The following is a 15,931-nucleotide window of genomic DNA, read 5'->3' as shown; positions in this document are numbered from 1 at the left end:
GAGACTCCATCCCCGTCTGTTTTAATTGAGTGTAGTTTCTATAATAACCCATGCAATTCCAGTAAAGCAGGCAGTAGAAAAAAGCAACTCAAAATTATTTTGGAAATGAGCCATTACTCTGTAATTCTCCAACTGAATCCCACACCCTCCATGCCACTCTGCAAATTGCCAAAGTCACCTATGCATCCAGGTTGGAGAAGCAGCAGGCTATTAATTCAGTGCTGTTTCTCTTGCTAAGTCTACTGCAGCTGCAAATCCACTATGGAAAACTTCTCCCCACTCCTGGATTCATTAGTATGCTGCTCTTCTTTAAATGTCAGCAGCAGAACATGTAGTATATGATGAGTTTAGAGAGCATTTCAGAGAGTGAACCAAAATGAGCCATCACAAGTGGCATGTGCATTGCTCTGAGTGTCACAAATATTCATTATAGCACCAGTCCTCTAAATATCTCCTTGCAAGCTTTAATGACACAGGGGTACACCAGCATAATTATGCAGCATACTTTGCTGCAACCGCTTCATTTTAATCCCTTATATCTCTTAATCTCATGTCATATCATCTGGGCTTTGGGGCAGCTTCCCACTCTTTGATGTTTTGGGGATATAGAATATTTTTTTCAGTACTGCAAATTTAACTGAAATTCATAGCACCTCAGTGGGATACCGGAGCTGCCCAAAATTATTCCTGGATGAGGAATTCTCCTATTTCATTCACACTAACCTCATTGACATTATTGCCACTGACCTCCCCAGGAGTTGTAGGCTGTTGTAGTCTAAAGAAACAACTAGTGTACAGTTATCAAGCCAGTGTACAACCTTGAGGTCAAGGGTATCACAGACACATAACCCAGAAAGACCACCAAAAAATTTTATTCTGCAGAATACGATCCTCAAAACATCTGGACCTTCTGTAGCAGATTTTAGACCTTGAGTGCTAACACGTCAAAAGCACGAGAAGCAGAAAACATCACAATGCCCAAACAAAACAAGTGTTATGCACTGGAGTGGGGGAGGTTAAGTGTTTTCTTGCAGGGAAGAGGATGAAACACAGCTGACTTTGGAGAACTAAACAAACATCTCTGGGACAGATTGTGGTTGCCCTCTGGGCAGCTGCCAGGCAAAGCAAAGTACTCCCCATACGGATGGGCCTGCTTTACTAACAGGAGACCATGGAAATTAGGGTGGCTGTTCATTGAATAAATGAGCTTCTTATCTCCAGCATAAGCAGCCTGGCATACGGTGACTGATGAAGGTGCACAATAGTTACGTGAGCTCCAGTTATCCTTGGGATTTATATATCTGTGGACTGTAAAGCCAAAAAGGATTATCACCACTGTGGTGCAGGCCACGAGTCTCCTCTAGTTTTAAATAAACCTTGCCTTTAAGGATGACATTTGACCTTGCCTTTCACGCTGCCCTTGGGGGAAAGCCTCCACCACTACTTAGCACATCATTCCAACCTTCAGAAATAACCTGCTAACTGTACACCCCTTACTTCAGCCTGGCTTTGACTCCAACAGGCCAAATACTCTTTAGCAGGTGACAGCATTCTCATCCTCCCTTCACCTTTAAGCTTCCAGATGTAGTATTAGGTTCAGTTTACAGAGATTTTTCCCCTGCAGGGAGCATGGAGAAAAAAACTACTTGTTAAATGGATTTTTGCAACTCAGACACTTCATTCTCCTCAGGAGCTGTGGTGCCAGGTGAGCCTCAAGTGGCCAGATGAGGTCCTTCCTACATAGCCAAACTCCTAAACGTCACTCACTCAGAGAATAAAATAGTACAAGGAGCAGTAATGCAATTTCTTGCCTTTCTTTGTCAATAGGGAAACACTTTGGTGAATTCTAACTAAAAATTCGTTGTTGTATGCCTTGCTACTCATAAAAGCAAGTTCTCAGTAGTCACAAGCTTCCAGTATTTGCCTGTAACAACTGTTCAGCAACCAAAAAGTCCCCAAGAAGTATCTTCCAAACAACCACCATGTGCAGGTTGTGTCCCACATTTAATCTCTACTTAATTACAGTAAATTCCTAACTCTTATACAAGTCCCCACCTTTTGAAGATGGGAAAAACAAGGCAAGGAGAAAAAAAGACATCTGTTCAAAGCCTTATGCACATCAGATCAAGAAGCACACCGGGGAACCCAATGCCAGTGCATGGGGAGGGCTGGCTGGTCCCTAAAGGATAAGGAGCTACAGGGCATATCCAGGTCAGCAGGATATAGGCCTCACCTACCAGCAGCAGAAATGGTGACCAGGTCCAACCAAAATGGTGTATTGCAGTGATAAGGCAGGTCCCAGGTCCAGTTAGGAAGTCAATCCACAGACCAGGATCAGATCCAGTGATTGCCAGGGCAGGTCCATAGTGATAACACCGGGCAGAGAACAAGCCTGTGAGTTGAGGCCAAGACCAAGGAGCTCCATGGCCAAACTTCTTTGGCTGAGCTCAAAACCTACAACATCCTCCTCTTCCAACAGTGCTCAAGGAGAGAGCAACAGGCCCAGGCTGAGCTTAAATAGACTCCCTGAGGCCAGGGCTGGGGGTGGAGGCCCCAGGTGAGGCTGTTTGCTGCCATTAAGGCATGTTAGTGCCCTCAGGACCCTGACGAGTACCCTCCTTCAAGCTGTGTCTGTTACGTGCCTGGGGAAGAGCGTGGCCACCTGGGTTACTGCTGATGAGAGGGAGCAGAGTAGCTGTGTTTGTTTCACTGACCACTGAGCTGTGTATGGCTGGTCCCTCCACGCTCGGTGCCAGGGGGGACATGCTGCAGGAGACAGAGCTTTCTGCAGACATGCCACATCAGGTCCTCAGGTCCTCTGGTGGTGTACATTACCGTAGCTCCAGTGCTGGTTTAGGAATGATGCAGGCTTCAGCATTTTGAATTCTTTTCCACTGCATCAACCTCTTTGTGGAAAAGTAAGGGAAGATTGGTGAGGAGGACTGTAAATACGCTCAAATGACTCGCGTGTGGGGTGCTGGAAACACAGCTATCACACTAATAGTTGCTTAGTTTTGCGTGCTCAACAAGTAGAACATCTGCATTTAGATAACACAGGCCTGGGATGGATTCAGGGGCACCTTATCAAACACACCTGAGGTTCCCCAATCCATGAGGTATTGAGATTAAATTTATTCTTTGCCCTTAATCCATGGTTTTGTGGTTATTCCTGTGTCCTGCCTGCATCGGAGGTGAAAGGCAGAGGGAAGGGAGGAGGGGCCGAGACAGACTCTGCGTGTCCTTGGGTGCTTTACTTCATGTGCCACAGGTTCTGCACATCACAGAGCACCAGGGAAATTACACACACAGTTATATGAAGGATAAGAGCAGTCAAAAGAGATACGTGAGGCTGATTTGGGCTATATTTTTTGATCTTCCTGCTTTGAAGTCAATGAGTCCCAGCTGCAGCTTATAAAGTTAGCCACATAAGATGCAATTGCCCCTGAAGATCTATGGTGGCTTTACTAATAGTTGGTGTTACAGGAAAAGACTGCTAGAACAGTGCTGGGAAAAGGAAGATGAAAATCTCTTACTTATTTCTTAAGAAGGTTGAGAAAACTTCTGTTAGCTTAAAAAATTTCATAGCAGAATGAAATGTACTACAGTCCTACATGACTTTCATGATGCTACTAGGGAAGAAAATGTGAAAAAAAAATAGTTGCTGATAGTAAAATGATACTTAATAATTTTGCAAAGGTCACCTTCTGCAAATTTATTTGTTGTCTTGTTTGGGTACTTGGTTTGCAGGAGAAAACTGATCCTACTCTACACAATAGTATAGTTCCAATTTTTAGCAGAATAATGTCCAGAAAGGGGATGATGGTTGCTGGCACGTGCCTACCAACTTCTGTGTAAACAAAATGACTTTTATAGGCAGCTTCCTTATCGGATCAGATTGCCAGTGTAACAGGATTCGTCCTGACCACTGCCCGCGTCTGGAAGCCCCCAGTTGTTGTTTGAAAGTGGAATTGTTGCTCCTGCACAACCAGCATGACTGAAACATAAGTTTTGGCTGAACTTCTTTTCAGAGCTTCATTTGTAAAGGAACTTGATGGCAGTGTAAAATTACCTTATTCTTTCTTTGTATACAAAGATTGGATTTAAACAGTTTAGTTGTCAGTTCTGTCACAGCCACTTTGTATAGACGAGTTTACAGTTTTATGATCCAGCTGTACTGGAAAGAAAATATGATGCTTTGCTAACTAGCAACAGTAGAAGCTGTACGCTACTTGTTGGTGTAAATGTATTTGGGTAACTTTCTTTTTTTTTCCAAACAGTTCAAGGATTTTATTCTAGTTCTTTAGATATATTATAATGAAGTATTTTCAATTCAATTTTAATGTGTGTTGAGTTTGCTATGTTAATTAGATCGCTTCCATTTATTTCATATAAATGTTTTGGATGTAATTTTATAGTTTCTGCAAGAACACATTGCAACTGCTACATCTTAAGTCTTATGTGATAATAGAAATGTCACAATTTCATGTTCTGCATCCGATATAAATGGAGCTGTCATGCAATATTCCATTTCTGACAAGAAACCAATAAACCAAGAGAAGAAAGAAGGAAAAAAACCCAAGCAAAAGAAGCCGTGATTGATGGGCACGTAACTGAGCTGGGATTTCCATGAATAATGTTATTTGCACAACATGCTGAAAGACAAAGTTTCCAAAGGGAATGATTTTTTGATTAGATGTAAATTGTAATCAGGACCAGAATAGTTCTAGAAATTAAATGCTACTAAGCATGGAAATGAAGAAAAGGGATAACCATTCTCATTTTTAACTGGGTTTTGTTTTTGTTGGCATCTTATTCTGTGGCAGCTGTCCTGCCTCTAAATTATGGATTTCTTTTTTTAAAAATTGACAAGTGAAAAATTTCATTAAAACAAAACCCTACCTGTGCTGCTGATAATATTCCATGTTATTAAATCTGAAAGAGTTTTTTTTTTTAAATCTCATTTACTCTTCAGTAATTTACACATTAGATGTCTTGGGCAATAAAAATATCTGTAGTTACTTTGCTTTCTGGGATGTTGTGTTTTAACAACGTTGCGTAACATTTGAAGTCCCGAGAGAGGTTTGTAGGCAAACATTTCCTTCATTTCATTTCAACCAAATGAAAATACAGTAACAGATTTAAATCAATATTAGAGCCTGTTAAATGTATTTTGCATTCTCACAAAACATAAATTATCTGACAACATTAATAAAGGCAAGTGAAGTGTTTGAGAGAAAACTTCTGAAACTTGGTTTTAGAGGCTGACATGGGAAATTCAACTTGTTTAAGTACGAGTCTGTGTAAAATCCCAGTAATCCTCTGAACAGCAAGATGTCTGTGAGATGCCTACAAAGGGGCTTTGACCACCTTATCCTGGTTCTTCTTGAGAGAAGTGGAAGACCAAATGAAGTTATGAGCATATTGTGTGAAAATGTGTGTGTCTGCAGACACTTATGTGTACTTGAAAGTCCGTGTACACATAAGTACCAAGCTTAAGACTCCAGTTAATGGAAAAAGGATTTTTAAACCTTTTTCAGTAGACTTTCAGCTTGTAGTTCTTTCCTTACTCCTTAGAGTTAAAGCCAAAGGAGGAAAAAAATGCCAACTTTTGGTTTCACGTCTCGCACACAAATTATCTTACTACAAGGTCAACATTGCATGCATTGTTCTCCCATGGATTGTCTGCATTTGCTGATAATTCACTCATTTTCTGGCTCATCACCTCTTCCTTCCAAGGGATTAAATGGCCCTCGTGCCTCCTCGAGAAATATGAGAGAGCTTGATTGCACAGGGATGACAAGAAGGATGAATGGATTGACTTTCGACGTGGCCCTTTCCTTTGCTTCTCTTATTTCTCTGCTTCTTGAGGGGAACACAAAAAACGATCTGCTGCCAGTGGAAACGTGTGTGAGGAAAGCAGGATAGACCCACTGGGAAATTTTACTCTCCCAAAACCAACTCAGGGCAGATGCCAACAGGTGAAACTTCCCTGTGGAAGGATCCCTCTGAACAGGAGGGTGCTGCTGTCTGCTGGGGGACGGGCACAAACCACGCATCTTTCATACCCATTCATTTTTTGTCTCTGGAAAATCCTGCAATTGGTCTTTCCTTTTTGCTGTGTCAAAGAAGAAATTTGAATTCATTTCTGCAGTGGTACTAAAAGCTCTATTTCCTTATTCCTAAATAAAAGTATGGATCAAGTGCCCTCTCTGTGACACATCTTCTCAGGAAAAAGCTGTTTGAGTGCACTGGATTTATGCTGCAAGACACGGGTTTGATTATTTTATTTGACCTTCTTTATTCCCGTATCTGATCATTTAATGCAAATAAACACCTTGGTTCACCTTTGCATCTTGGATCCCACAAGGTAGGACCTGTCACTTACAGCTGCTCTCACTTTCAAACAGGACTTTTGGACATCCAGTTCTCTTTATGTTTTTGAAAACTGCCTGCTCCAAGAGATGATGGATTGAACTGGTCATGGAAAGAGAGGAAGGATGTTGTCGGTAGGGTGGGCTCTCCAAAAACATGCCAAGTCAGACCTAAAGTCCGTTTCCAATACAATTAATCATTTTATACAGTACTTCCCAAATTCAGTACTGAGCATAAAAAACAGCTAATTAGTTTCTGCTCAAGCACACTCGACAGAGTTGAAACAGTATATATTTAATGGCCAATATGTTACATTACAGGGTCAGTAGAGCTCCTAAAAGCCATTATTCCCCTGCAGAGGGAAATACCAGAGTTGTAAAACTGCTCCCAGCCCTTCTCCCAGGGGTGGGAGTTGAAGGGAGGGGACAAGTTGTGGGTGCTCTGGACACACCAGACGGTACTGTGAGCCATAGGAGACACTTGTACCTTAAGTGAGCTCCTAAGGACTGATTGAGTTATGTGGAGGCTCAGGAACAGCTCAAGGTCATGGAACAACAGAAGTGCTTTAAAACCCTTTGATTTCTCTGTGTGTTGTGTTTCTGAGGAGCTCAGCCTACAGTCCCTCAGCAGGAGCCTTGTGCTCACGCGTGGCTCAGAGCTAACCCAGGCTATTATCAGCTCCAGCACCTGCTTCAAGACCTGAAGGAAACGGTCTCTGAAAAAAGCCCGCTGTTAAACTGGAGTTTTGCAAGTGCTGTGTCCTGTGAAGCCCATCGGAAGCCAATAATAGAGATCACACAGAGCAACAAGCAGCCTCCCTCACCTCAGTTACACCAGGCATTGATGTGCAACCACCAGAGGAACCTGCTGAGAGTCATCACGCTCCATCCCTCACTCCAGCTCACACGTGTGACTCCAGTCCAACGGTGCAGCTGCCGCTTACCAAAAGAGCATATTCAAAGAAAACATGACTTTTTTCCTCTTCAGCATGATCTCCATCCAGCTTGGCTGGTGAGCGGTGTGCCAGGACTCCCTGAGCGAGCATTTCTGCACCCATGGGTGGCATTTCTGCACAGACCTACCCAAACAAGGGTCAGATCCTTTTGGTGCCCACCACGTACCACCTTGCTCTGTAAGCAGGCAGTGGGTACTGCCCTTCTGCCAAGAGGTAGAGTGAGAGGCAGCACATCACCTGTGTTTTGAGTCCGTAGCCCAACACACAGCTAAGCTATGTTTAAGCTAATTGGTATTTTCTCATTCTGCACCAAGGACGTATTCATAGCATCAAGGTCTCTTTTTTTGGAGGGCAGGGTGTCTCATGAATACAATCCTTGCTTGAGTGAAAAGCACGGCCATTATCTTTTACAAAGAACGATACTTAGAATCAGTCTCTTGTGTGTATTAATAATGACACGCTAATTGAATCTGGAAGCTCATTGCTCAGAAGCAATGGATTCGGGGCTAATATTAGCATTTTATAGCTTTGGATAGAATGCAAGCGAGGGTCTTGCCAAGATAAACACAAGGTTTGCTTTTATTGCTGGCAGGCATTGCTAGAGCTCCATTGTTATAGCTGGGGTTCAGCAATATTTATCAGCAGAAAGCTTAGCCTGAAGTCTTTAACTCATTGCTGTGCTGGAGGTGAAGTTCTACATGATCTGCATTGAAATTCCCTTATTAAGGAGAATTTGAAGAAATTCCTGTGTCCTTTCCTTTCTGAAGGAGTTCCTTCTTGAGGCTCAGCATGGCAAGGTAAAAGATTGTAGTTTGTTGTTGCTCTAAAGTGCACAAACAAGAGTGAGATACAATAAATTCATTACCTTTGCATTGCAGGTTGCCACCGGTACATGATATTTACCACTGGGTAATGGGGAAGGTTGGACAGGAACACTCTTCATCAGTAGAAAGCCCTTGTTAAAACATTAACAACATTTTTGAACCAGATGTGGCTGGACATACCATTAAAAGTTGCAGGGGGCACAAAGGAAATTAGACTATTCTTGTTTGTCCCAGGAAGTGCTGTGCTTATCGGGCATCTAGAACAGACTTTCTTTCCCTCTGTATTCCAATGGGATTTTTTGATCATTCTCTCTCAGGTGCCTCAAATCACATTCATCCAGAGAGCTATGCTCCTCACACAGAGTTGTGGAGACCTTTAAACAAATCTTGGCAAGTGGCACGTATTCACTGCATTTGAAACTTGGTATATTCCTAAGGGAACTGCTTTCAAGGATGACAAGCCATCTGTCTCCACTTCTGGTGTTTTCTCTGCTTCCACATCCATATGTTATGGTGGAAATAATGTTTTCAACTCAAAAGCATCATTTGGTCTGTAAATTGCAGATTTGTAATGATCAAATCTAGTTTAAGCCAGACAGTGAAGACTTTTCCATCATCATTTGCTGATAGGAGAAATGGGCAAAGAGGAGCCTTGCGAAGCTCAGCAAAGGCAACTACAAAGCCCTGCACCTGGGGACAAACCACCCCAGGCACCAGCACAGGTTGGGGACTGACCAGTGGGACAACAGCTTTGCAGAAAAAGTCCTGGTGATTGTGTGAATAACATCTACATTCTTGCTTTTTTTTCCACCGCTGTTTCCAACATGGAGCAAAAGAACAGAAGGTTCAGCTATTTCCAGGTTCTCCAGGTCAAAACCCCATGTGCAGGGTCAAGGATGCTCTCAACAACTCCCAGTGATGCTCTAAACAACTCCCAGTTTGGATGCACCAGATTCCAGTGCAGTGAAGCTCATCTTCTCCTCAGCTTCTGGCCCGGAGGTGGTACCCAGAGCCCGTCTTGTCTTTTCCTTCACCTCCTTCCCATCACCATGGGGAAATGGCAAGTCGTTACAAGAGACCACTAATAATCTGCATCTAAAGCAAATAAAAAACCCCTCACTGACTCCGTGAGAGAGCCAGCAGGTCTGTTCGTAATCGTATTTACACTGGAGTTGTTCCATTAGCCCCTGGGAAGCTAATCCTGATTTACAATTATGAAAATCAGATAGAAATCTAGAGCCAAGCTTGTCTTTTAAGAGTTGCTGTTACAAGAGTCCAAAAACAACCACCACAATGCTCCTATCACATCAAAGTGAGCTGTCAATGATCACCATTTCGGTTAAATACAGATATGCCAGGAGTGTTGAAATGGGAACAGGCATTTGAAATCATATTTCCCATGAAGAATTAATGGGATTTTTTATTTAAACACTGGGGAACACAGCCTAATTTAAAAAACAGTCCAAGAAAAATTAGCTCGGCCTCTATAAAGGGCTGTTCTTCAGTGCCCACTCCTGTTATATTTGAACATTCAGCCTCCCCCAAGAAGCACCCTGGCACTGGCACCAACTGCCGATCATTTTTAAGGCAAAACAAAATGCTAGATTTTATTACTCATCACAAGAAAAAAAAATAGTCAACATAGAGGGAGGAATCAGGGAGAACATTATTATGGCAATGCCATTTTAGACAAGAGGTTGTAACACATTTGTCATATTGCAGACACAAAGTTATAAATATTAATATAACATTCATAGGGAAAAGATCAGGACAACTCCAGACGCACAGTTACTGAGAATTTTCAGTGTTATGCAAGACATCTCCTAGCACAAGGAGAAATTATTTGATTGTGCTTCTTTTACGAAGAGATATGGGTGGAGGTGTTCCCAGAGGACAGAAACGTTCACCGCCAGCAGAAGCAGCGGCTCCTGAAACAGCAGGAAGGGAGCAGTGGTCAAAAGGGTTTTCAAAAGGAGTAAGTTTTCAATGGAAGTTTTAATTTCATTCAAATGGGAATCTTTGGGAAAGGTGCTGGATTTCTTAGAGCCTCCGACTTTTTCCTTGGAATTCATTCATAAAAATTTCCACCTGAAAATTATCTTTCCACACGAGGCCTCAGTGTGACTGTATCAGAGTCTGAATTAGCGCATGAAAGGAGTATCCAGAAAGGTGTGACCTTTCAGCAGAAACAGATTAATTTCTCACTTTTCTGGGTGCTTTTTTCAATTTATTCTGCACATTATGTACTTCGGTACTTTTGTGGCTGTGGGGAACTCACCACCAACCTTTGGTTCTCTGTTGTAATGCTATGAGGACAAAGTGCTTGTGGAAAAGAAATGCCAGTCCGTGTTCAGTCTTAAGAAGCCAAGCAGGAAACTCTTACTGTTGTCCTCAAGTCATTCATGTGAGAGCACAAGAGAAGACAGAACCGTTATCGCTGAAGATGCACAAAGAAAGGACAAGAGGCAACAGACACAAGCTCCACCTGGGAAATTCCAATTGTACATTAGAAAAAAAAATTCAATCATAGTAGTCAAACACTAGAATAGGGCCCAGAGAGGTGAAGGAACCTCTCCAGAGGTCCCTTCCAACCTATTTTCTGTGATGAAATACAAAACCTTGCTGTAAAGACCCACTGGAAGTAAAGTATTTTTAATTATAATAGCCAAAAATATATGCACAATACTGTGTATTTTACATATACCAAGAAAAAAAACCATACTGCATTTCAAAATTCATTTACTGCAAGAAGAGGCAAATAGTCAGTAGTAAGGTTAAGTCACTAATATTAAGAAAAGCCACAATCTGCATGTAAGTTGAAGCCAGAAGAAAGGTACAGAAGCTCAGTATTCAGAGACACGAATTCAAAGGATTTCATACCCAATTCATCCCAACTTCATTACGTGAAAACTGAGTCTGGATTGCAGGTCTGGGCCTAGATTATTATCTAGTGCCCATGAGCTTCAGATTAATCCATTTACTTCTGCTGTTTTGAGATATTAAAGTGCAAGGTCAAGGGTATTTTAGTTCTCACAACCGCAGCCTTTTTTCACAAAAATTACTTTAATTACCAGACCAAAATGTTATTTTAAATTGTTCTTCATTTCAGGAGGTGTGAACACTGAACTAGCTGTAACAAACTTCTAACATTTTCAAAGTCAAAAGGTCATTTTTACTTAAAAAAACCTTCACAATAAAACTCTTAACAGAGGCTTAAAAAGGTCTTTACAAAATAATCTCCATCACACTTACAATAGTAAGAAAATTATTCTGGTTGCTAGTTTTTAGTAAATACGAACTGGTTTGTGTAATCTGTATTAAAGATGGTTAGAACTACAGTTCACATTTTATTTTTTAAAGGTGGACCCATAAACATGTCAAGAAAAGCAGATCATTGCTGTTTCTCAACAAGTCTTTTTTAATGAGGACGTGCTGCCTTGGTAGGCAAAGCCTGTTTGACTGCCAGCTGATACAGGATAGCTGAAGGAGAGAAATAATGATTTGCACGCCAAAAAAAACCTTCAGCGATCACTTTATACTTGGCAACTGTACAATTAAACTGATTTAAGATCAAAATTGTGTCATTCCATCCATCCCTTGAATGACAGCGCTGATCATCTCAAAATTTAAGTTTGCTTGAAGTGACAAAAGAAGGTAGAATCTGAGCAAGTTCTGGACTGGCAGAAAAAAAAGTCTGTCGCTCATCCTGTCATCTGTAACTAGGAAAATACTAGATGTTCTTCAAAGTGTTTTTCACCAGGTCTGTCGGAGCAACAGGATGGCTGTGCAGAGAAAACACAACATGTGTGTATGGGAAGTATGAAACACATCAAATTCTCTATTCCTGCAGTAGTATTAATAAAATTAAATATGCCAACATTCAATTTCAAGGACTCAAAAGGATCTAAAAATCCATACACATTTCTCATCAATTTTTTTTCATCACATTTTTTAATACAATAAGCTCCTGAAATGTGCTTTTTGTGGACACAAATTGGCAATTACTATTACAAACAGAAAGAGCTCACAATAACTGCTCATAGTATGTCATTCACTACGCATTTTAATTACCTACCACATTCTTTAACTTACAGCAATAAATTATCCTACTCTATTTAGAGATAGAAATAAAGATGCCATAGTTTATACATCTAAGATTTAATATGCTGGTGCATTCTCCTCCCTTACTGGGGCCCTCTGAAAAGAGCTGTAAAAATAAGAATAATATATAGAGTACATAGTGACTTAAATCTTCTAACCAACACAGTGACAGACACTCCTGTGAATGCAATAAAAAGAATAAGACACTAGTGGTGGCTACACTTAACTACATATGGACAAAATTCTCATTTGCAAGGGTAAATTAAAGCCATCTTAGAATTTTTGGTTTCCTTTCAACCAAGTTACCAAAACAGATACAGAAAATGAAATCTTCAATTTATGTGTTAAAGTTGTCCCAAGCTCTTCTTTACATTGTTCACATGAAACCCTGGTACCACTGTTTCACAAACAGTAGCTTCAAGATGATGTAGAAGAGTTAATTCTAGTCACTCATACAAAATAAAAGTAGAACTCGGATGTTTTTGATATCATTGTTCCTAGTTTATGAGTGAGCAGAAGGAAACAGATATTGGCAGCTACTCACCAATTTTGTGTGCAACCAATTCTTCTCGTACGCAATTTTAACTCAGATAGTTAACTTACCCATAAATGTCAAAACAGTAAATACTCCCAAGACAGAACCCTACACAAACTGCTACGCAGCAGATGCTCTGCATCAACGCTCTCTCTCTTTGCTTTCAAAATCTATCCTCCATATGATGGAGCACAGTGACAACCTTAGTCCCTCTTCTGCTTTCAAGAACACTGTTTGGCCAACTCTATCTCTCCAATAGAAAACAATCAGCTAATTCAGACCAGGAATAAAACCAAACATCCAGCTCCTCCCTTAGCTTGCATCTGCTACAGTTTTATCTGCTCCAAAATGATCATAGTCCCCAAGCAGTGAACGGGACCTGCACTGGCCAACAGCACCATAAAGACTGACATTCCTAAGCAGGGACAAGCAGATCCTGTCTTTTTCCCTCTGCTGACAGCAGACACCATGAAATTAAACTGGACAGCAAGAGGTAGCTCTGCACATCAAAGCAGGGAAGTGGTGAGGTCTCAGCATCCAAATCAATTAACGTGAAAAATATGAAGAGGGAGCCCAGAGCTACCTGTGACATTTACTCTTTCCCTTGAGCAGCCCATGAATACAGAGAGGCTGTTTCTTTAGATAATCTGCTTCTAGATAGATAAATGGAGGTTCCTGCCATAGGCACTGCTGGAGAATCCATTACCTTCCTACTAGCACCCTTCACATTTGAAAGTCTTAAAAGAAAAGAAAAAAAGCAAAAGAAAAAACCCACATGCCAATCCTACCTGACCAATGTCTATCACATTTTCCTTTTCCCTGCTGTAAGACTTCTGCAATAATATTTCACACAGCTTATGTAGAGGCATTTCTTCTCTTGTAAAAAAAATCCTGGCCTTGCAGCATGCAGCCTTCCCAAGACACCCCTGGTCATTAAGTGCATCCCAGTGGGACCCAATTGCCCTTCCATTTAAGTCTCTGGGACCCAAATCCCAGTCTCAAATGCTGTTCAGTCAAGGAAGTGCAGGGAGGAGTCCCAAGCAATTCCTGCTGGTATCACAACCACACAGACACCCTCAACTGTGCTTTGCTGCTCAACATCCTCCTAAACTGTCCTCAGTTTAGTTCTCAATGAAAGATACACAGTGTCTGCTGAAGCTAAGCAACAAACCACTTCAAGCTTTGTGGTGACAAATTAACACCTCCCAACCTCCACAATGAGACAAAGTTGTTTCTGTAGCAATAAGCTTCGTATGATTTCACCCTAAATAGTCATAAATAAAAGCTGAGAAAAAAATTCTCTAAGTATGACTTGAGACTCTGCACAGGCCATTGCGGTAACCGATACACCACTGTCAGTGCTGGGCAGTCAAACAGTGCCTTTTTCCTATTATTTGGCCAAGCTCTAAAAAATGCATTTCATCAGCTATGACATTTCATTTTTTAAAATGAGATGCTATCAACTGACCATGAGAAGCATTCTGTTACAAATGACTACTAAAACTGTACGGTAGCAGTTACAGATATCTAGAATATTCCTCTGAAATGCCAAGTATTTCTCTTCATACTGGGTATTTATGTACCTTGGCATTATCAGTTCTTCTGAAAAATGGAGAAATACATCAGCAATACACCTTGTTGTATGATTCCTAAAAAGACAAGGTACATATTTCTTCCTCCTTACCACTGAAAAGAGAATACAGCCTTTTCCATAACATCAAGTGAGGCAAATTGGTACAATACAGATCCTCAGCTAGAATACACATCTTAAAATAATAATACCTGCAAGTTATATTTTGTATCTAAGATACTAAATTATATTAGATATGTGATTTCTCTTCAAAGTGAACCAACTTCTATGCTTCCATATAATTTTACTCGTTCTACTGAAATTCTTAAGCTATACAATGATAAGAAACTAGTGGCATATATAGAGGTCTCAATTAGGAATTTATCATTATAAACGTTTAACACCTTCTTAGGAGAGAAGTGACTTTTTCCCTGGCACGTATGTGAACAGTTGGCCAACTAATAACCACAATTTGCACATTAAAACACTGGATCACTACCAACATTCTTTAATTTACTACACTGTAAATGAAATTTCATCATATCCAGTATCACCAAGTTTTCCTACACTTTCCTACACTGAACAATTGAATTGAGGAACACTTTTGACGTATTTGTACTAGTGATTATTAGGCCACACCAAAAAAAAATCTTAATATCAGGTATCTTTTAGGAATGGAGGGAAGAACTTGAAGACTTCCCCTGCATCTAAAGTCTAGAAATTGTTTTTCCCATCAGAATGACACTTGGCAGTTGCCTGCTTAACAATTTAAACCGCAGAGGAAAAAAGAGAAAGTAAAGACATCTACTTGCAGCTGAATTTGATAGGAGTACATAAGTTATATTAGAACAAACTTACAAATTCCTGTATCTATACATCAATGTTGTGGCTGTTCAGGATTGATATTCATAGTCCTGTATATTTCCTTGAGAAACAGCAAGGCAGTGTCTTCAGATCCCCTATGAAGAATTGAGAGAGAAAAATAAACCAAAACAAACTGTTATTTTGGTATGGTCCATATTCTAATTCTTGTGAGACACACTTCATCCCATTCCAGGTTTCTAAAACGTTTGCACAACCTATTGCCCTAATACTTATCTTTTGGGAACGTGGCTTTACTTCCACCAAATTTCACTATCTTCATCATTTTTGCTTTATTTCTGCTATCAGCCCTAGCCTATGCATTTACCTTTTTCTACTGTATTTTCCCCCAACTCTGTCCCCCCTAACTCACTATGGCTGCAACTTGAAATTCCCCTTCTCTATCCACGTCTTTGATGTTACTCATTTGGCTTAAATTTCTTCAAATAATCTTTTTTTTTTTTTTGTCTGCGATGGGCTCCTGAATATATTCCACCAAGAATACATTCCACCTGTCAAGGCTTCCTTCCTTTACTTGCTCCACTGCAAAATCAAAACTTTAGACTATCTGAACTTAAATTTATCATGGACAAGACTTAATTTTCTTAATTGTCTATAAAGTATTATTTAAACACATGTAAATAGTACCAATATAAAGAGCAACAATCACTGTTAGAAATAATAAACAGGCAAATTGTAACAAAGTTCCAAAG

General features: G+C 40.6%; 1 long non-coding RNA gene across 1 annotated transcript; it reads right to left on the bottom strand.

The window, feature by feature from the left end:
* Positions 1-10,787: 10,787 nt before the first annotated feature.
* On the bottom strand, positions 10,788-15,338 carry LOC106889897. Its single transcript, XR_001412422.1, has 2 exons — positions 15,216-15,338; positions 10,788-11,933 (listed from the first exon to the last, which is right to left on the bottom strand). It is a non-coding gene; the product is annotated as an uncharacterized LOC106889897 (long non-coding RNA).
* Between the last annotated feature and the right edge of the window lie 593 nt (positions 15,339-15,931).

Source organism: Calidris pugnax, unplaced genomic scaffold (genome assembly GCF_001431845.1).
Source record: "Calidris pugnax isolate Ruff unplaced genomic scaffold, ASM143184v1 scaffold89, whole genome shotgun sequence".
Taxonomy (NCBI): domain Eukaryota; kingdom Metazoa; phylum Chordata; class Aves; order Charadriiformes; family Scolopacidae; genus Calidris; species Calidris pugnax.
This window is presented reverse-complemented; position numbering and strand designations above follow the sequence as displayed.